Below are 24,248 nucleotides of genomic sequence, written 5' to 3'. Positions count from 1 at the left end.
AAGCCCCCATATGTACCTTTCGATCTTTTTCCATTCAGTGCGAACCATATTAGGGCAGAGGGCCACCAGTTCACTGAATCTGGCGGTGTAAGCGACAATGTTGGTGCCCTTCATGGTCAGGCTCCAAAGCTCCTGCTCTAGTTTCTGGATCTCGCCCCTCGGGCAGTATTCCTTAATCATGAGGTCTTTCATCGTTTCCCAGCCTATGTCGTTGGCTACGACGAGAGTTAGAGATTTAACGTGGCAGTTCCACCACGTCAGGGCCTTTCCTTCAAAGGTGCATGCGGCGTATTTCACTTTGCTCGCAGCAGGGCATGAACAAATTTCGAAGACCGCTTCAGTCTTCTCGAACCATTGCGAGAGAGCAATGACTCCGCCGGTCCCATGAAAGGACTTCGGCTTGCAGTTGGTGAAATCCTTGTAAGAGCACTCTCTCGAGCGCACAGGGGTTTCAACCGGGATTGATTCCACAGGGGTTCCACCTCTGCTGGCATCAGAAGAGTGATACTGAGCCATGGCAGTTGCCACTGCTGCAGCTACGACAGCATTTAAGGCTGCAGTATCGATGACCGGAGGCGGAGGAGGTGGTGGTGCAGGATTATTCCTGGGAGATTTGCGAGGAGGCATCTTTCAGCTATAAGTTTATAAAGGTAAGAATCATTTTGTAAGCAACGTGAGAGTGATATATGGACTAACTAACCCTAGCCCAACAGTTGAATGAGTGTTTGAAATCACAACAAGAAATATTAGTAGGAAAACACAAGTGTATAGATTTTTCCCACAATTTAGATAGATTTCAATAATACTGGTATTACTGATGTATTAAGTTCAAGGAAAATCGACCTAACAGTAGGTATTACATCATACCATATAGAAAAGTTTGACAGTTCTTAGATTCCTAATTAGAGTACTGAAAGTTAGGAATATTTTACAGACAAGTGCTACTTAGAGCACAGATGTTAAAGGCTAATCCTTAACCCTAAAGATAATGATGTACTAGACGTCATTTAACGGCGATGAATATTCCTCGGGAGAACCCTAAGGTCTCTCATTTGATGGACCACCTCTTGAAGGTGTTGCTCATGAGCACTTTGACGAGCTCGGAGTTCCATGACTTCAGCTTGAGAGGCAACCAGATGTTGTTGTAGGGTTTCATTGGTTCTCCGGGTCCGTTCCATGTCTTCTTCAAGACGGCGGATGCGGACTGTGTTGACACCTGAGTTGGCATCAATCTCCATGACCCGGTCGATGGCTGCTCTACCTTGCTCGACATTACGAGTTATTCTGCGGATAATGACAGGCAGGGCTCGGTCAGCAGAGCCACCATTTCTGACGTTGTAAAAGCTTCGGTCCCCAAAGTATGGTAAGGGTTGACCATGTTCATCACTCCAACGATTCAAGTTGTTTGCCCATAAGGGAGTAGGACCTGGAAAAGATGGTCGAGGGTTGTTGTTTAGGGGTTGACCTACGAGCGGTAGGTTGTTGACTTCAGGCTCAGAGTCCGATCCATCTGAGAAGCCTTCAGCTTGATGATCATCCAACGGAATTTGGTGTTCATTGTCAGACTCTGCTTCGAGCATTCCTATGTTGCCTTCATTTGGAAAGTACGGGTCGTCGTGATGGAATTCAGCCATTTAAATCTACGCGAGAAGGGAGGTATAAAGATATGTATGTAGTTAATAGCACAAAATACACCTATAGTATTTTAAGTTTAAGTTCCACTGATCTTTTTGTGGCATTGTTGGTAAGTTTTTTTTTTTTTTTTTTTAGACTTGTTAACACATCACAACTATTCTAGGGCATATGCTAATCACTCCTCGGACTAGCATAGTTGATCAGGCTATGCCATTCCCAGGACTGACCATACATCCCCTAGCTTACCTGTGATATTTAACAATCGTAATACTCTTGTTCTTGTCGTTGTGACACTGGTTTTAGTATGAATGCAGACTAGTATACTTAATTAACTATTTTAGTATTTAAAGTATAGACTCTTGGTCAGAGTGTTTTAATCCCAAATGGGTTTATAGTTTAGTATATCTTTTATGGGTTGATATACTTGCTTCACTATAAACAATGCTCTGATACCAATCTGTCACACCCCAAAACCAAGAATGGCGGAAATGTTCCGGGGCGGAGGACGTCATGTAAAGTATCACAACACAATAAATGTAAATAAGCAAACAACATCATCCATTGCATTAAATATAAAATTTTAATACAAGCGTGTTCCGTACAGTTTTAGACACCAAAAATATAATGTAAATCAAAATAGTATGACGAGTCTTGAATGCGCTCCATCTTCTCAAAAGCTAGCATCGGTACCTGTCTACTGATGACCTGGGAATACAAGTTATTTTGAAAGAGTTTATCAGCATTAAGCGGGTGAATTCATAAGTATTTTGGTGTCAAGGGTTTATTATCAAAACGTTTGAACCTGTCGCAAGTATGAGTTGTAAATGTATGTAAGTGTTTGTAAAAGTTTGAATCTCTCAGAAAAACCTATATTTTCTATTGAAGTAGCTCTCTACCAAGGCTTAACTGTTTTGTATGCTCGTTTGATGTAAAAGTGTGTAATTTCCCAATTGTAACTATCATTTAACAAAATATAGTTTGTACATTAAAGTTTAAGTGAGGTTATCACCAAAATGTAATGGTTAAATTATTGTAGTACGGTAGTTTTGTTTTATATGAACTACTGCTTGTACTAACTACCTTAAACCGGGTTTATATTAAGGTATCGTGTGATAAATTGCACCATACTATCGACTGGTAACATCGACAACGTATAGTCGAAAAATTAGGTATGACGTTTGGCACCCGCAGACCTGTCGGTCCCACTGTAGCTAGCAGCGAGGTGTAGGATAGTCAATCCAGTATAGATCTATACGCAAACTCACGCTCTCCCTCCAAGAGACTCTGGCTACAACTCGGGTCATGTCAATTGAGACATGCTCCCATACAGTGGATCAGAATTGTTAACGTATTCGTGTATATGCAATATAATGTTACTTGTTCTAGTATCGTTGTATATGTTCTCTTAGTAATAAGTATTGACTCCTGAATGAACTGACTCGTTGATCTAGAAATTGTAGTAGTATGATCCCTTGTTACCCCGATGGTAACTTACTAACGAGGTGCTGATAAGTATGAATATGGAAGTACTTTTATGTCAATACATGTATATATGATATATAACTAATATTGAAACGATCCTCGGATGGTCACCCGAAATTCCACCAGACCACATCTAATTCGAGGAAAAGGAAATAGGACAGGTGGCTTTCCTAAGCCCTTTAAACATTATTTACACAGCTATACATATATGGGCATGCAAATTTATAGGTAGTAAAACAAAGTTTAAAATAAAGCATTTGATAAGTAAAAGAGTTTGTAAAACATTTTGAAGTAAAACAGTTTGAACAGTGATAAAATCATTTGTTTCCTAGTTATTAATCACATGTGATTAATGCAATCACATGTGATCGAAGCAATATCTATAAGTGTTTAACGTGTATTCCCCCCCCCCCCCCCCCCCCATAAAGTATTTAAAACATTTAAAAGCATTTCAAAGGTTGAATAAAGGGGTATGAACTCACTTGGAAGTTTGAAGATAGCGAGATCGAAAACCGGGCAGAGTTTCGTCTCGGGAAACGGATTTTTCTCGGGATTCTTGGGAATCTCGGGAGTAAAATCGACCCTCGGGACTTGAGCAAAAAGACCAGAGCTTCGGGTTTGAACGGACACGGAAATCGAGGCAAGATCGTGAGAGTAAGAGAGAAAATGAACAAATTTTTCGGAAAGGCTCGCATCCCTTTTATAGGGGTGCTGAACCGCCTCCGAACGCGGGGCGTACGGGCGTACGCAACGCGTACCCGTACGTCATCGCTTACATATTTCGGATGGAGCGAGTCGGATGGGACGGCGGGTCGGGTAGCTTCGCATACGGCGACGTGGATGATCCGAGGCAGTGCCCTCGAGTACGCGGGGCGTACGAGGGTACGCGGCGCGTACCTCGGCCCTAGGCTGACTCCTCTTCGGATAATACCGAATTTTTAATAAAAATTATATATAAATTATTTATCAAACTTCAAAAATTCATATCTCCTTCATACGAACTCCGTTTTCGATGTTCTTTATATCCCCGCGAAGGTGAGACTACGATCTACAACTTTCGTTTAGATTCCGTTGGCAAATTCCGAAATTATTTTTATTATTTATTTATTAAAATGACGTTATTAAGGAATCTCTTTAAAAATTCATAACTTCTTTATTTGACGTCGGTTTTTGCCAGACTTTTTACCGTTGAAATACCATTGTCGAGACCTTTGATTCTCGTTTAGGTCATTCCGGCCAAATGTCGCTCGATCTCCGTTTCGAGTTTTTAGCTGTCTGTTGCTAAGCTGAACTTGGAAAAATCATAACTTCAATATACGAAGTCGGATTTGGGCGTTCTTTTTACGTACGATCATGGTTTAATGAGATTTAAACATAGAAGAATTTAAATAGAAACTTTTTGGACATTTTATTATCAAAGTTAATTTTATTAACTCAAAAATGTTTACAATACTTGACCTATTAGGCCATTACAAAGAGTTGAAATATCGGGTTGTCACAAGAAACTCCCTGGCCAATTGTTGGAGCTCCAAAACCGATGAAAAATCTTCCCTAAATCAAGCAACAAAGTCTGACCAAGTCATAGCCTCAATGACTAAGGCTCCAAGAGAGTCTCCAACCGAATCCCACTAATCACTGGCTCTGTCTCTCAAACATCCCGCATTGTACCAAGCTTTTAAACCCTCAGGGCAGAACACCACATCCCCCGAATTCCTTAAAGGACAGTGTGTGTGTCACTAAATGGCTAGATGCATAGTCACTCCTAAACACCCTGAGGCGATCCTTCATCAGCTTGATAATCCCTTCCATGATCAACCCAAAAATCATGGGGGTCACCTCAAAGATGCCTCTAGTGATCTCAGAAGCAATGAACTCACATAGTCCCTTGTCAAGTGGCTCGGCAAATGATCCCGAACCTAAACCTAACCCTGAACCTCCTCCTCCGTGTCGCTTAATCATCATCATTCTAAAACAAACACGTAATCGTCAGGGTCATATGTAACCTCATAAAGTCTCACATACTACAAGTTCACTTCGAGTAAAGTACTCATCCCTACAACGGTTAAACTCAAACGAGAGTTGTGCAATAGGGTTAAATCCAGCGCTTGAGATTATTCAACCCTGGTCACATGTGACTTAACGTATTTATCTACTAGTTAACTCCCATCACTCGAAGTCTTACAAAGAAAAAAGCAAGCAACATTCGTACAACGGAAAAATCTAACCAAACAAGCCACTCAATCCTCTTACTAGGAATCTATACTAGCATACTATAAAAGGCTCATATAATTAGGCATAACCTAAATAGGCCATCCTACTACTGGTTGATCAGCTCTAGCAAGCAAATCTACAAGTTCATATAAGCATGCAAAGGCATCTCTCCTAGATCCTTATGATGGGTTTTGAGCATTCTAACACTTCCTAAGTGTACATGCAACGCTAATAACCTTGGATCTATGTTTGTCTTGTTGTTGTTTGTGTTCCCTGAAACCTTGTGAGCCTAGCACCCCTAGTGTGATGCCTCAAATGCTTTACACAACACCAAATGCTCTTGGAAGAACTTATGAGAGAACACACACTTCTCAAAATCGGCCAAGCCCTCTTGTTTCTTAGTGTAGGACCGATTTTAGGTGGAGAACATGTTTCTTATATAGTGTTGACACATCTAGGGTTACACCCTAATGTGTCATGACTTTTCATTTCCATGACCCATGGGTTTGTAACTCCCATGGAGCATCCATGGAGCATCCTATGGGTGGAACCCAACTTGATAGTCCATGGAGCCTTTTAGCCCACTATACAAGATATGGATGATTTACATAATCAACCCATATATTTAATTAGTTATCTTTTGATCACATAATTAATTCTAAATTAATTCTTGATCAAACTAATCAAATAATATTATTAATATATTAGAACTTATAATATATTAATAATCTCCAAGTGTTATTTCTCTCATTTAGTCTATCCAATTGCATGATGCCATGCAACCCAAATGGACCATGCCGGGTTGGGTCAAGTACATACCAGAAATAGTTATGGACTTAGACACCTTATCCAACAGTCTCCCACTTGGATAAGTCTAATAACTATTACTGCAAATATGACTTCAGGAACCGATCGGCAATCGTAGCTCTTTACAAGGTTTCTCGAAACTGAGAAGATGATGGTACGCCATTTAAGATAAGTGATCATATAATCCTCTATTCTAGATATCAGTTGGACAAATACATGGAACAATGTCTTACTTATTGTCCAACAGTTTGTTTCCCGATTTCCGATTTGTTTGACAAAGAACTTCATTGAACACATCAATTTAGTTCTGATCGGGCCCGGTACATAGGTCAAAACAAAATCATCGAGGGGCCCAGATATCAGCTTCTAATCCAAGAAGGAACAGATAAACTTCGACTCATATGTTTGTTCTACTACTCATTGAATTACACACAAGAGTGCGATTTATAACATCGAGTTACCAATGCATTTTTCGTACAATCAATGCATAACCAACTTGTAAGTAACAAATCATATCTCTAGGTTTAAAGACTTATATGATATTACCGTCTCACGATCACTCGAGATAGAATTCCATGAAGTGATTCCAGTGAGCGTGGGTTGAGTCCAATGCTCAAAACTTTTGAGCACTCATGATTGTTGTAGCCTTGTCCAAGACCTCTACAACCAAACATGACAGTCTTGATTCATATCTACTTCCGACATATGACCGACTGTGGAGGTTTGAATAATATGTTATACCAAACAAAATTATTTTGGAAGTCAAAACATGCAAAAGAAATATAGTAAATGATCGACAAGAGATAGCAACACTTTACTCATAAATAAAACACTTTTATTCATCATCAGATGTCAATTACACTTTACAAATTTCGAGGTTATCTAACTACTAAATCTAATATCATCCTTCAGCTCTATGCTCCGAGCATGCTGGAGATGCTTAACCCGAGTCAGTCCCTTCGTGAGGGGATCTGCCGGATTCTCATCTGATGATACCCTCTTTTCCACGAGGAGTCCTTCTTTGATCTGATGTCTGATGAAATGGTATTTTCTGTCGATGTGTCTGGATCTCCCGTGATCAGTTGGTTCCTTGGCTAAGGCAACAACACTTTCACTATCACAGAAAATTTCCATTGGCTCTTTAATAGCTGGTACAACTCCAAGGTCTCCAATGAAGTTCCTCAGCCATAACGCCTCCTTTGCCGCCTCGCTAGCTGCAATATACTCTGATTCACAAGTAGAATCTGCCACTCTCTCTTGCTTGGAACTCTTCCAAGAAATTGCTCCTCCATTTAGCGTAAAGACCCAGCCCGACTGAGAGCGGAAGTTATCCCTATCAGTCTGGAAGCTAGCATCACTATACTCTACAACTCTCAAGTCATCACTCCCACCGAGGGTAAGGACCCAGTCCTTAGTCCTTCGTAGGTACTTGAGAATATTCTTTACCGCAGTCCAGTGTGTCTTGCCAGGGTTCCCCTGAAACCTGCTAACCATGCTCAGGGCAAAAGCTACATCAGGTCGAGTACACGTCATAGCATACATGATCGATCCTACAGCCGAAGCATAAGGTACTCGACTTATTTGTGCTATCTCAGCCTCAGTGCTAGGGCTTTGTGTCTTACTCAGTTTGGCGTTACTCTGGATGGGCAACTCTCCTTTCTTGGAGTCTTGCATTCTGAATTTCTTCAGCACCTTATCCAAGTAGGTACTTTGACTAAGTCCAATTAGTCTTTTACTCCGATCTCTCAAGATCCTTATCCCCAAAATATAGGCAGCTTCACCAAGGTCCTTCATAGCGAAACACTTTCCAAGCTAGGACTTTACTTCCTGCAGGGTTGGAATGTCGTTTCCTATGAGTAGTATGTCATCCACATACAGTACCAAGAAGCTAACTATACTCCCACTAGCCTTGACATACACACAAGATTCATCTTCACTCCTAGAAAAGCGAAATTCCTTGACCTTTTCATCAAAGCAAAGATTCCATCTACGAGGTGCTTGCTTTAATCCATAAATGGACTTCTCAAGCTTACACACTCTATTAGGGTACTCGTTGTTGACAAAACCCTCTGGCTGACTCATGTAAACATCTTTAGCCAACTTTCCATTAAGGAAAGCAGTTTTGACATCCATTTGCAAAATTTCATAGTCATGAAATGCGGCTATGGCTAACAGAACCCGAATAGACTTAATCTTGACTACCGGAGAAAAGGTTTCATCATAATCCACTCCAGGAATTTGAGAGAAACCCTTTGCAACCAGTCTAGCCTTATAAGTGTGTACTTTACCATCCATGTCGGTCTTCTTCTTGAAGACCCATTTGCACCCTACAGTCTTTCGACCTGGTACATTCTCAACCAAGTTCCAAACTTGATTGTCATACATGGATTGTATCTCGCTATCCATAGCCTCTTTCCATTTAGCAGACTCGGGGCCTGCCATGGCTTCCTCGTAGCTGTTAGGGTCATCTTGACTTACTAGTGTCCCATCACTAATAAGTGTCTCACATTCTGCAGTAATATGGAATCCATAGTAATGCTCAGGTGCACTCCTAACTCTCGTGGAACGCCTCAGAGGTACAGATTCGTCAATTGGCTCAACAGAAGTTTCCTCCTCAAGTTGAGGGCTAGATTTTGAAGTTCCATCACCACTTGACTCTTTAATTTCTTCAAGATCAATTTGCCTCCCACTGTCTCCTTGGCTTATAAACTCTCTTTCTCGAAAGACTCCTCTTCTTGCTACAAAGACCACATTGTCACTAGGTCTGTAGAAGAGGTAACCAAAGGATTGTTGTGGGTAGCCGATGAAAATACACCTCTCGCTTTGGGGTACGAGCTTATCATGAGTCTCGCGTCTCACGAAAGCCTCGCAACCCCAATTCTTGATGTGGTCTAGTTTAGGTACTTTACCAGTCCACATCTCGTGAGGAGTTTTGGCAACTTTCTTTGTAGGGACTAGATTAAGGATATGGGCGGCAGTCTCTAAGGCATACCCCCAGAATGAGATTGGTAGCGAAGCTCGACTCATCATGGAACGAACCATGTCTAACAAGGTTCGATTACGCCTCTCAGCCACACCATTCAACTGCGGTGTCCTGGGAGGTGTCAATTGTGAGACAATCCCACATTCCCTTAGATAGTCGAGGAACTCTGAACTAAGATACTCACCACCCTGATTGGATCGAAGCATCTTAATGGTCCTGCCCAATTGATTCTCAACTTCCTGTTTAAATTCCTTAAACTTCTCGAAAGTCTCTGACTTATGCTTGATTAAGTAGACATATCCATATCTACTGTAATCATCAGTAAAAGTCAAATAATAACGATTAGCATCCCTTGTGGCATGTTTGAATGGCCCACACACATCCGTGTGTATAAGGTCCAACAAACCTTCACCCCTTTCACACGAGCCTGTGAAGGATGACTTTGTCATTTTTCCAAGTAAGCAGGATTCGCAACTATCATTTGACTTTAGGTCAAACGACTCCAAGACTCCATCTTTTTGGAGTTGGCCTATGCGTTTCTTGCTTATATGTCCAAGACGACAATGCCATAATGATGCTTTATCCAAGTTATTATTATTAGTAGAATCAATACACAAAACATTATTTCCTGAGTTATCTACAACAGACACAGCTTCATACACACCATCACAAGGTAACGCTTTAAAATAAAGAACATTATTAAAGAAAGCATCAATAGAACCAACTTCATTATTAAATGAAAAGGTAAACCCTTGTTTGTACAAAGCATGAAAGGAAATAATATTTCTTGCCATTCCTGGCGAGTAACAACACTTATTCAAATCTAAACTAAACCCACTACTTAGCGATAAAGTATAAACTCCAATCTTGGTGACAGGTGAAGCTTTCCTGTTCCCCATGATCAAGTTTATTCTTCCTTGCTCCACATCCTCACTTCTTCTTAGTCCCTGCAAGTCACAACAAATATGAATACCACAACCGGTATCAAGGACCCAAGATTTATAATGGGATGAGTTATTAGAAATGATAGTGTAAATACCTGCATGGTTGGGTTTGACTTTCCCATCCTTCACATCCTGCTGGTACTTTGGGCAGTGTCGCTTCCAATGAGCTTTTTCATGGCAATAGAAGCATTCAGCCTCTTTTGGATCAGAAGAAGGAGTAATGAAACCTTTCTTGGTTCCACTTGAAGAAGAGCCATCAAGGGTCCGAGCCTTGGTACCCTTCGAAGATCTCTTTCTCTTCATCCCTCGACTTTGCCCGATTGCCAAAACCGGAGTTGCGTTTGGAGTAGGAGTGATAGCAACCGACTTCCCCTTAAGACCTGTTTCTGCGGTCTTGAGAAGTCCCTGAAGTTTGATGAGGGTGACCTCTTCCTTGTTCATGTGATATGTCATGCAGAATTGATCATAGCACGATGGTAAGGAGTGCAAAATGATATCTATTGCAAGCTCCTCAGGGAAGTTCACATTAAGCTTCAGCAAACGATCCACATACCTTTGCATTTTCTGCATGTGGCTCGTGACGGAATCTCCGTCCTTCATCATGGTTGTTATCATGGAGCAGATGACTTCGTACCTCTCTTGTCGTGCACTTTGATGGTATCTTTCCATCAAATCTTGGTGCATTTCATAAGGATAGAAATCTTCATAAGACTTTTGGAGTTCAGCTGTCATTGTGGCCAACATGATGCAAGCCACCTTGGTTGCATCTCTTTCATGAGTATGAAAGTCAGCGATCTCCTTGGGAGATGCAGTGGACTCATCAATTTCCTTAAGCTCCTTGTCAAGGACATATTCTTTGTCCTCGTAGCGAGTAATCATCCTGATGTTTCTGATCCATTTATTGAAGTTGGATCCATCAAAGGTGACTTTCCCACACAAAGTCATAAGAGTAAAGGAGCCATTAGGATTCGAGCCAGAAGCATTATTTGAAGACATCTGAAAGAGGAGAAAAACTTTAGTATAGATTTAAGAGAGTCCTTAATAAAACACCCAAATGTAATATTAAGGCTAGGATCCAATCACAATATAATATAACTTAGAAGAGGTATGCCGTAATCTAAGCTATACCATATTTGAAAGGTAGGTGAATGACGATTCACCAATTTCCACCACGAAAACCGAAATATTAGACATTAGGTTTTATTGGTTTTTAGAAATTCCTAGATTCTTTGAGATTCAATGAACTTTTCAAAGGCATGTTTCAATCTCGAGGGTGCCCTCCAAGTTTTGTGACTGGGATACCGAGGATCACAAAACGAGGTGTGAAGTAACCATGCAAATCACTTGGTACCCTTAAAGTTTATCACTCAATCGATGTGCCGGTAAACCACACACGCTCCACCGATGCTATAATAAACCTTAAGTCACCCTTTACCTACCTTGTTAAGTCCAAGTTAGTGTGTAGGTTAACCACACACACTCCACCAACGACTTAGACAAAGTGTAAAGTGTAATTTCATGGATTAGCACCTTATTCACATTTTCCTAAAGTAACTAAGATTGGGAATTTAATAAAACATTTAGTTACTTTATTATATTCATCATACTTTGAATGAGAATTTATAAGTCCTTGTCTTACCCGTTCGGCTAACAACCCTCCACCAGTCAAGCAAGCGGTGGGTGAGAGTAGACACCCATTAAGTCACCATTTTATAGGCAACAACCTTATACCCACCTTATAGACCGGCTTCGTGAATGAGGCGTACTAGCGGTAAGACGACTCTGTTCTTATACATATATATATGTGTATATATATATATATATATATATATATATATATATATATATATATATATATATATATATATAATTATTAAATCATCATAATATAAGTATAAGGGTTGAATTTTAACTTTTAAAATTCTAGGGGTTGGAACTTAAAGTTTTAACTTAACTTTACTTGTTCCAAAACTTGAGGGCAAGTTTTGTAACTTTCAAAACTTTTCATTTCTAGTAACTTATGAGTTTAATAGAGTAATAAAATGAAGACTCTTCATTTTTCTAACTCTTGTATTTGTTTTAATGGTTTTAATTCAAGTGTGACTCTTGGTTTTCCATAACTTAAGGACAAGTTATGGACTCCATTAAAACACATTATGATCAAGAATTAATCTACCACATAGATTACAAATAATTCCTATGATCATCTGAAACATCATAAGAACAAGAACATGAATATGACCACAATCAAAAATTACATTTAAAACTTTGTAATTTTGATAACTAGTTGTTGTAAATGAATTAGCAAAGACATTAAACCACCCATAACAATTTTTCAATTACCAAAACAGTTTAGGGTAATGTTTTTAATTCATTCCCAGCAACTAAATCGAAATTCTGCAATCAGTCAACCCTACTCGCCGAGTGCATGAACTCACTCGCCGAGTTGGTTGAAGATACTCATGAACTCGACGAGTCCCCCCTATAGACTCGACGATTCCATTCGCAGACAACAAGATTTTCGATTCTTTTTCAACTTTTAAGCACAAATAAGAGCAAACAAGCCTAGGCTCTGATACCACTGATGGGTTTTGAGCATTCTAACACTTCCTAAGTGCACATGCAACCCTAATAACCTTGGATCTATGTTTGTCTTGTTGTTGTTTGTGTTCCTTGAAACCTTGTGAGCCTAGCACCCCAAGTGTGATGCCTCAAATGCTTCACACAACACCAAATGCTCTTGGAAGAACTTATGAGAGAACACACACTTCTCAAAATCGGCCAAGCCCTCTTGTTTCTTAGTGTAGGACCGATTTTAGGTGGAGAACATGTTTCTTATATAGTGTTGACACATCTAGGGTTACACCCTAATGTGTCATGACTCTTCATTTCCATGACCCATGGGTTTGTAACTCCCATGGAGCATCCATGGAGCATCCTATGGGTGGAACCCAACTTGATAGTCCATGGAGCCTTTTAGCCCACTATACAAGATATGGATGATTTACATAATCAACCCATATATTTAATTAGTTATCTTTTGATCACATAATTAATTCTAAATTAATTCTTGATCAAACTAATCAAATAATATTATTAATATATTAGAACTTATAATATATTAATAATCTCCAAGTGTTATTTCTCTCATTTAGTCTATCCAATTGCATGATGCCATGCAACCCAAATGGACCATGCCGGGTCGGGTCAAGTACATACCATAAATAGTTATGGACTTAGACACCTTATCCAACACCTTAGCCCTAATCTAGCATGCAAATCACATAATCATATCATATCACATAACAATCATGTATTGGTATTTTGGGAGCCACTTACTTGAGCTCGGCGGATTGCATGCATTACACCCTTTTCTTTTCAAAGTTCTTTTCTATTTTGAAATTCCTTTCCAAATTCTTTTATAAAAATGATTTTTCTTTTGCAAATTTTCATACCAAGTCCTCAGTTTGAGTCTAGACACACCCGAGAGTGTGCCGAATCCCACGAACCAAGGCTCTGATACAAACTTGTAACATCCCAAAATTGAAGGCCAAAAAATTCATTTTTAATATAAGAAAACCTTTAATAACTTGTTCTAGACATTGAAAGGATTTCAATTGAAACAAATATCATAGTATAATCCCAAAGATCACGTAATGCAGAATAACGATAATATGGGTAAATGCGTTGCGATCGTCCACGGATCCTATCCCTTGAAAACCGAAGATACATGAAACCAAAACTGTAAACCGTAAGCACAAAGCTTAGTGAGTTCCACAAATTCCACATACCATACATACCAACTGGACCATACATGCCATACATACTATGAGCCATACAAATCAAACATATCCATAACCAAGTAAGGTGTTATGTGCAAACATAGTCTCGCCGTTATGCCACGGGCTGCACGTGGTCTTTCTTGCCAAGCATAGGGCCACCCCTCAGTCTTACATATAAGTTCCAAGAGCCAATTCCTGGTCTTCCGTGAAAGCATTACAAAGACAACTAACATACATACTAATCTACTTAGCTAATCAGCATATAGTGTGCCAGGAGCCACCTCCTGATCTTTCATACATAATGGCAAAGAGTGTACCAGGAGCCGCCTCCTGGTCTTTCATGCATAATGACATACTGTGTGCTAGGAGCCGCCTCCTGGTCTTTCATGCATAATGCCTAGGGTTAACCCCCAGATCATCCTATCATACAAAAACTAAATGGGCCGTCATTGGTGCCTTCGAGCCATACAAACAGTGACGAGACTCACTTCACAAGTCGACTGTAGAACTCTGCGAATAACCCTGTCACTGCTAGCTGGCGGATCCCTAAACTATTGGTCTCTCAACTCTCCGAGCTACCATTACCCAAAATGACAATTAGTCTAAATCAATAATTTTCCTTAGGGTAAAATGACCATTTTACCCCTAGTTTAAGTCAGTCCATATCTAAGGACCAAAGCGATGAATACGAAAAGGCCCAACACTAGGTTGGCTTTCCAAGCCCACTAGTGGCCTACTAATGGCCTAATTTGCTAAATTGGGCCAATCCCTTTAATGGGCCTTACCCTAAGACCAAACATATTATTGGCCAAAAAAATCTGACTTCTGATGGCCCTACTAAGGCCCAAAGTCCATTGCTTGGCCCAATCCAAGGTCCAAGAACACACCAAGCCCATACCTGATGAGTATGCGGGGCGTACTCCTCTATACGCTAAGTGTACTGTCTGAAGGTGGTGTACACTGTGCGTACTTGCATGTACGCCCAAATTACTCTTTTGATAAGCTACTCTTCCCATCAAGTGCTTAATACTCTATTCCATAAGCTACAATTACAAATCGAAGTCATCTTCAATGTCTTAATCCATAAAGTTGATTACTTGGTGGCTTGTAACCCACCAAATGAGCCCAAACTTAAAATGTGACAACAAACTTCCATGGAAAGGGCTAGATCCCATGCATGGTCACAAATGAACCCTAAAGATTGATACTTTACTGCTTATGGGACTCATATGACACTAACGGTGACAACCCTGGACCTAGAAAACGAGTTGAGTCATAAAGGTCCATGCTTGGGGCCTAAAAGGTCCAAAACCTCCATTCACATAGATCTAAGCATACTTGAGGAAAGTTTCAGACTTTATACCTCATGATGATCTGAAATGGAACCAAAATCTTGGATCTACTTCTTATCCTTTGATCCCCCACCTTGCTATGCTCTTCACTTGCTTGGAAAATGGGTCCATAACCCCAAAATGATCTCCATTGGCCTTATTAGCTCCAAGAACATTCAAAGAAGATTGGGGTTTCATGAAAGTTGTCTAAGGGTGAGAAGGAGGCTGACTCTTGAGGTTATAATGTTCATTATATAGTGACATACCCTATAAATGAGGGTTTAGGGACTCTGGGCGTACGCCTCTCAGACGAAATTAACACAACTTCAAAGTAACATAACTCCTTCATTTTAAGTCCGTTTCAGACGAAATTTATATCCATGAAAAGGTGGTGGGAAGACCTATGCTCCTAGCCACACCCTTAGGCCTAAAACTTCCATATAAAACCCGAGAACCATAACAGACTTAATCGCCCTTACCATTTAGCTTCCGAGATCACAACCGAGTACTTTCAAAACTGGGTGTTACAGTTCAGGAAGCACTATTTTCCGAGATGGTTAATTTGAATTGTCATTCCCTTTAACTTTCCATTCACATTTTGGATATGAAACTTTTGAGGAATTATTAACAAAAGTGTTCTGATAATCCTTTCCCTAATTCATTGATCTCGTAGACATATTTAATTTTTGAAATTGTTTTTGTTTAAAATTTTTGCCATCCGAGGTAGTAGTAAATATTAGAGAAGATACTTTCCGAGGATAGTTACTTTTCTTTGGTAATATCTCAACATTAACAGATTTTATACAATTTTTTACTTAACTGTCATGAGTATGCGAGATAACAGGAATAGATGGTATTTTATGAATTTGAACATGCATGAACATATTATGATTCCTAGTAGCTGGACTGACAACCTTTTGAGGCACTTTGTTATCAGATTTCTCAAGGAACCTAGAGTATTGTCTAGACCTAGTTTGTTTTTCAAGTGCTTTTCTAGCCTTTGTCTTCGGATGAACAATATCCTTCTTATTCAGGCAAAGCTTCTTCATAGAGTCAAATGTTGATTTAGAACACTGTCAGACAGATGGATTGTTGAAATGTGGTATAATCGAAACTAAATAAGACAGAGAAACTACTTTTGAGTTCACAATAAAGGAATTAGAAAAGGAGTCATCATCTCACCTAATTTCGTCATCTACATCATTGTCAAGTGATGATTGAAATGAGTAAGCATTATTGCTAGGTTTGTCTGAGTTATGACCGCATGTCAAACGAATAATTTCCTCAATAGCATATTTTTTTTGTGGACTAGAGTCTGGAACATAAACTCTAGCACCCCCTGTGCCATGTAGAATTTCTAAAGACTGATTTAGGTCCAAGGATATCACGGGCGAAAGTTAAATGGAATCAGGACATGTAATAGTGATTGTTTTGAACTCAGAAATCAATGATTGATATCCTTACGAAGTCTCTTAAGGGGACGACAATGGTGAGACAAGAGTATCCAAATAGGTATGGTTCAGAATGTATCGTATAAAATTGAAAATTTAAAGTTCATTCTAGGGACGAACAATAGGTTTCAAAAACTCACTTCATAGACCAGGTGCTTTGAACCAAGGTTGAAGAAAATTATGTGTCATTCATCCATTAGATTCAATCATATTAAGAAAATTATGTAGACCATCAATCTTAGCATTAAGATGCATATTATCATCGACAAAAAGATTTCTTTCACTAACTAAAATGGCACATGTGTCATTAAGGATATTACATTTATCCCTAGCTATTACAAGTTCCTATTCTAAGGACTCTATCTGAAGCTTTCAGTCTTTGGAATATAATCTAATTCTGGTCAAATCACTATCCAACTTCTCACTCACATCTATGGTAGACTCATAGGCTTTAAGAATCATTATCACATCTAATTCAATTTGAGTTAGATAAGGTTCACAAACAGACAAATCAAAATAATTTTTAGTAATCATAGATTTTACCTGTTTGATGATGCTTCTACCTGGTTGGTCATTAGTTTCCATGTAGTAATAGTTTGGCTCAGCATCCTCATCTCCAACTTTAGAACCAAAAGACAAATATCCTTCATATATCATATTCAATGGTTTGTCTAGCCGTAAGACATACATTTCTTTGAGAGTTTCCTCCACCCTAATCACTAGATGACCAACACCCATCAACATTCCGAGAAACTAAGGGTAAAGTGGTATTTTCAGTTGCCCCTACTAACGGTAAAGAAAAAACACCCGCACCTTATCTACCCCATCTTTTTTTGCCTCACCTTAGAAAGAGATGCATATACACATTTACTCAGAAGAAATCGTAGATTTATGTATGGGAAAAAGAAAGAAATGGGTGGAAATTGTGGTTGCGATATATGAATATATTTGTCTTTTGCCTATCGTATATAGATAGTAAGTGTAACCGAAAATGAAATTAATCAAGCTTGTCCGTATGTTATTGTAGCTGCTATTGATCGAAAGAAGTATGGTTATGGATGATCAATGAGATGAAGATAGAGACTGATACGAGAGTAGAAGCACTTCCGATTAGCATTGGTGTGGTTTTTGTTGTGCTAAAACATGGACGTCGATAGCTGTTGTCACCCTCATAGTTGCAGTGGATGGTTCATGTTTATCGATAGTCGATCAAAATTTAAAATTACAAAGTTTAAACCCTTTGATTTAAAGATAGGTTGGAATTTTAAATCACAATTCTTAACCCGAGAATGTGATTCTTCGTAAAAAGTGAAGTGCATGTTGAATTTGGAAGTAGGTTCTTGAAATACATGTGGTGTAGTGGTTAGAAAACATCAAAGAGTTAATCATTTAGAAATTTTGAACATGAATCTTTATAAGTTGTATATGCATGTATAGTTTGAGTTATAGGTAAGGTAAGTAATAATGAGATGAGGTAGGGAAGATGACAATGTTTTTTTATTTAATGATGTGTTAAGACGGGTAAGTCAGAGAACCATTTGATGGGCATATGGGATCTACTAACATAAGGAGTTAACATGTGTTATCTCGAAGGTTCATATCTGCAAGGAAACTTTATTTTTTAGACGTAATTTGCAACTTTGAAAGTTGTTTGACCAAATCCAAAGAAATGGGAAAATACATAATTTTTTAGCATTTTAAATCACCCTATTCTAGTAAAAGAATAGTTTTAATCTATTTTTGATAAGTGTTATCATATTAGACCTTTAATTAATACATATTTTATTCTAGTTTTGTCATATGTCATCCTATTAAGTTTCCTAATTAATACACGTTACTTATCAACCTATTAATTATCAATTTTAAATTTTAAATTTTAAAATTCTTATTCTAATTACATTAAGTTAAGAACATTAAAATAAAAATAAAAATAAAATTAATACAAATTATAAGATGATATAATTTCACATATTTATTTAAATTAACGATTATAATTTTATATAACTAAAAACTATATCTTAATTACTAATTTATTTAAAATATTTGATTAATAATTTTGAGTTCTCAAAATAAAAGTTTAACTAATTTTGTAACCATAGTTCTCACGGGTTATAAACTAGTTAAAAATATAATTTTAACTTTCGATATAAATTTGAAAATTAAGTAACCATCCGTATTGAAAACTAATTTAAGACAGGTTTTTTTTTTAAAAAAACTATTAAATATTTTTTTAGAATAACAAATATATTTAATATAGTTCAAAACTATTTCTAATTTCATATATATGTCGCACTAAGTCTTTAATTTTGGCCATCAAGAAATGAGGCAATGAGGTTAACACCTTATAGTTAAATATTGGGTTAGAAGCCTTTTTGTAAAATATTAACTAATAAATTTTAATAACATTTATGGATTTCATTTAAACAACTTTATAAAGCTTTATAAAGCTTTTTTAATTGAAGGATGTTTTGTATAATGTAACGTGTCAAATTCACTTTCATCCAGGCATTTTTTTTTCTTCGAAAAAGCAAATGTAGTCTACTTCTAATTAAACTATTTTTAATTCCATTGATGTGTGAAGCTTGAACTTTCTATGGAGAAAACTAGGGATGTGCATAAAACCGTATAAACCGCCCACACGGTACTAAACCGCACCGCATAACGCAGTTCAGAACTTTAGTGGTGCGGTTTGTGGTTTGAAATTTTATTAAACTGCATTTTGCGGTGTGGTTTGCGGTTTATAATTACAAGATTACGGTCTAAACCGCACCGCATGTGTGTATATATATATGTGTATATGTTTTTTGATTAAATGTCACAGTTAAGTACTATCTATGTATTTTAATTATTGTTATTACGGTATTAATTAATTCTTAATAATAATGTTTTTTAAAACCACCTATAATTATAGATCTTATTAAAAGTGACACTATATAAATTATACAAATGACAATTGTATGGTCGTATCAATAAACACAGATATAAACCATATATAAAATGTTGGATGAAACTTAATCTTCCACATCTAAATCATAATGAAATGCGAGAATGTGATTTTTTAATTACGTATTTAAGATGAAAAATATGTTACATCATGTTGGCGATTTTTTTAAACCGTAAAACCGCACAAAACCGTCCACGTCAAACCGCACCGCACAACGCAGTTTATAGCTTTCGCGGGGCGGTTTACGGTTTTCGATAAACTCAAACCGCATATACGGTGCGGTTTGTAGTTTCGGGTATACACCGCACCGAACCGTACTGCACACACCCCTAAACAAAACAACATTAGACTCTCTGAAACTCTTTCGTAGTTGTGGTAAGAGTGTCATTTTTTAGGCCCATATTTGTCGGCTATCTCGGGCTGATTCTTGTAGTATTGTGACTATCGTCTATCTTTCTACTGTAGAAAGAGATTGATAGGCTTATCACATATCGCAAACCTCATCCCAAATGGTTGCCGACCACAAACTGAAATGTTAGATAAAGGCAAGACTTAATTATATGGATGTTCTCTTTTTGAAAACGTGATCTCAAATATTTTATTACCAACCATTTCGATATTGATTTTTTTAGCTTTAAACCCATTTATTATTTGGTTGAAGTTTTCGAGTTGATCCATTCTCTTTAATTAAATCGGTTGATATTTCTTAGTCAACTAATTTTTTCAAAGAAAATAGGTTTTTACTAGATTGATTTGTTTATGTAGTTTATGAACACAACTAATTAAATAATTAGGTTAAATCTGCCTTAACTTATAAAAAATGAAACAAGTAAATAAATTCATTAAAAATTAAACAGGTTAAATTGTTTCAAATTGAAAAAAAATATTTAAAAAAAAATCATGAAGTTTGGCTCAATTAATGTAAAAGTAATTCTTGTTTGTTTTTTTGTTTTTTGTTTTTTTGTTTTGTTTTGTTTTTTGTTTTGTTTTTTTTTGCAATTAAAAAAAAAAAAAAAAAACTCTTAAACATTTGCAAAATAATCCTTATAGCGAATTAATGCCGGTTTTCAGGACCAAATTGTAAATAAACAATTAATATGCTTAACGTTTAAAAACTTTTTTGAAAAATTTTCTTTTTATATATACTAAATTCATTAGAAAAAATAAACTCGATTTTATTTATTATAAAACACAATAACCATAATATATATATATATATATATATATATATATATATATATATATATATATATATATATATATATATATATATATATATATATATATATATATATATATATATATATATATATATATATATATATCCTTCTTTTGTAATTTATTCAATCAATATAATACTAAAATCATAACTGTATATCATTTTTAGTATGTGTTGTTATAACTATAAGTAGCTTTTTTTTCTAACTATTAATGTATAGTATATACTTTGTATAGCCTTTCATGTAGTTTGATCAGTCAATTTGATAGTTTAGAAGATTCTATCAAAAACCCATATATATATATATATATATATATATATATATATATATATATATATATATATATATATATATATATATATATATATATATATATATATATATATATATATATATATAACCACTAAATCTGAACAAAATTGAAAGTCCGTTTCCCTTTCAAAAAATTTTAATGACTAAATGTAAACAAACATTCCACTTGCATTATGGTTTAGGTAATTATGTATTTTTGTAAAATTTTAATAACATCTGTGGATGGAGAAATCTATGAAATTATAAAAAAAAAAAAAAAAAAAAAAAAAAAAAAAAAAAAAACCCAAAGAAGGTATAAAAAACAAAAAACAATAAACCGAAACTGAAATAAAAAACCAATGGTTTGGTACTTTTCAGGTGCTTGCCTACCCCTTCGGTCTCTTTCAACTAGTCACTGCTCAGCATATCTAGGTGTTGGCCTACACCTTCGGTCTCTTTCAAGTAGTAACTGCTTAGCATATCTGGGTGCTGGCCTATCCCTTCGGTCTCTTTCAACCGGTTATGGGGTCTATTTCACCCTACCACTACCACATAATATCCTAGCATATAAGCACATAAATTACATACTGCTTAACATATCTGGGTGCTAGGCTACCACTCCAGTCTCTTTCAACCGGTAACTGCCTAGCATATACGGTTGATGGCCTACCTCTTCGGTCTTTTTCTACCGGTTACGAGGTCTATTTCACCCCTTACCACTACCACATAATATCCTAGCATACACACACATAAATCTCAACGGATAGTGGCATACTCAAGGGACAAATTGGTCATGTAAAGTTCCCATCTTGCTTGCATGCATGACCTAATGGGGCTTAGAAAACTGAAATGATGGTCTAAAGGTTGCATGGAATTTCCATGGCCATAAGTTGGCGCCTTTATGCCATGAAGTCCCCTCATGACCCTAGATCTGAAGGGTTTGCCTAAATGGGATGTCCAAATCCCAACAACTAATATAGTTGGACCAAAACACGAAAGAAAGCATTCTAAAACTAGATAGAAGGATTCCATGGACAAGTAGGAAGATTTATACCTCCTATGAATTAGAAATGAAGCTCAACTTCTAGGTCTAGTCTCCTCCCATGCTTTCTTGCTCCTCCTTCGAGCTTCTTCTTCTTCAAACTCACCAAGAATGCACAAGATTAGCCTACAATCATCAAGATGGCTTAGGGTTTCGGACAGTGGAGGTTGGAGTTGAGGTCAACACTTTGGGGTTTAAGTGTTTAAATAGGGTGCAAATTAGGGTTTCATTTTAGCCAGTCAACTCGTCAAGTTGATGTCTCCCAATTCGTTGACTTGGGTTCTTGAAATCCGCGGTCCGTAAAATCTCTACTCGTCGAGTTTGGGGCTTCTGACTCATCGAGTTTCTCTATGAAAATGAATAAATTATAACTTTAAATACATACTAGGAACCAGGCGTTACATTTATACATATAATATTGCATAGTTTTATAGCATAAAAATTATATGTAGCATCCCAAATTTTCAAGACCAACAATTTCATTTTTGATATAACAATTTAGAAAATCGCTTATGAGAAAATATGATCAAGTCAAGTCATTTCATCAAAACCATAGTCACATGTCTCAAAGTCATATCATGAAAACAATAATAACACCATATTACAATCCCAATACTGTCATGTTGCGGTCATCTTGTGTGTATGTGTGTGAGGTGTAGCTACCGCACCGGCTCTTTCCCCTTCACTGAAGAGGTACCTATAACAAAACTTAAAACTATAAGCACAAAGCTTAGTGACTTTCCCCCATCATACCACATACCACATACAACATAAGGCTTATCCATCGGTATCTTTCAACTGTTATCTAGCTGGCATGACTGGGAGCTAGGCTCCCCTTCATTATCTTTCAATCGGAGGCCCGGAGCCAACCTCCCCCTCGGTATCTTACAACCAGTAACCAGGAGCTATCGTCTCCTTTAGTATCTTTCAACCGGTAGCCGGGAGCTAACTGTGACATCCCCATTTTCACGGCCAGAAAAGACTGATTTTGTTTATACTTTGTTTAAAAATCAGAGTAATATTTCAAATAAAAGTGTTGCGGAATTTGTCCCAAAACAATATATGATAAAGATTTATCAAAAGCATCTCTGTAGAAATGTATTTCATTAAAAAGACTCAGGATGTCATGTTCGATACACATCATAAGCATAAACAATACAATATAGGCCTTACTACATTATTCCGTATTTACAGGCCTAAAATCCATTAATCTCTCATCCAAAGACATCACATCTATGCTCATGCGCCACTACCTGTAATACAAGAAACTGAGTGGGTCAGACTTGGGAGCCTGGTGAGCACATAGGGTTTTCAACCCACAATAAATAAGTCTATTAACTTTATCAAACCAAACAAACCCGATTACCTGTTCCCGTTATCCTCACTTTATGTCCCTAAAATATCTAACACAAGGGACCTAGTCTAAGGACTATCATCGGGAAGGACACTACTGCTAAGGGGATTCCTCAGCAATAAATGTCCTTAAGGCAACCATGTGGGGATGGAATACATCTGGTGAGCACACAGTTTAAATAAACACACAGTTCAAATAAACACCTAAAGTTTGCGAGCCTGCTAGTGTTCCACTTGACATTCTAGAATAGTCTGTGGTCGTCATCTATGCTCCGCTAGATGACTGGATCATCAATAAGATCTATTACGAGGCCTCTCATTATTTTATTTTGTCACACAGCAACTATTACATATACCCATGTTTTACCCAACACTTTTTGTAGATATAAAATACATATACAGTTTAAATCATTGAAAACATGTATAAAACGTTCATCCAACATAGATAGCAAGTATTCAGATACTATGTACACATAACACGTAATTTATATAAAATACTTCATATCTATGTGTAAGCTGAAAGTAAATATGCACTCACGTGGTAAGGTGGTGACTCGGCACTCGGACAACACTTCGTTACTTCTTAAAACAATTTTTCCTTGACCAAAACCTAATATTAATACCACTAGAGTTTATTTTTAACGTTAATCGCGACTAATTAATAGTATAGCTATTATTACTATTATATAAGTGTTAAATAACACTCAATATGACTCATAATAATAGCCCAAATAATTATTTTATGGTCCTAATAATGTTACTATAATTAAAT

The sequence above is a fragment of the Lactuca saligna genome, chromosome 4 (assembly GCF_052625555.1).
Source record: "Lactuca saligna cultivar CGN05327 chromosome 4, ASM5262555v1, whole genome shotgun sequence".
Taxonomy (NCBI): Eukaryota; Viridiplantae; Streptophyta; class Magnoliopsida; order Asterales; family Asteraceae; genus Lactuca; species Lactuca saligna.
The sequence above is the reverse complement of the archived record's forward strand: the minus strand, read 5'-3'. Positions refer to the sequence as shown.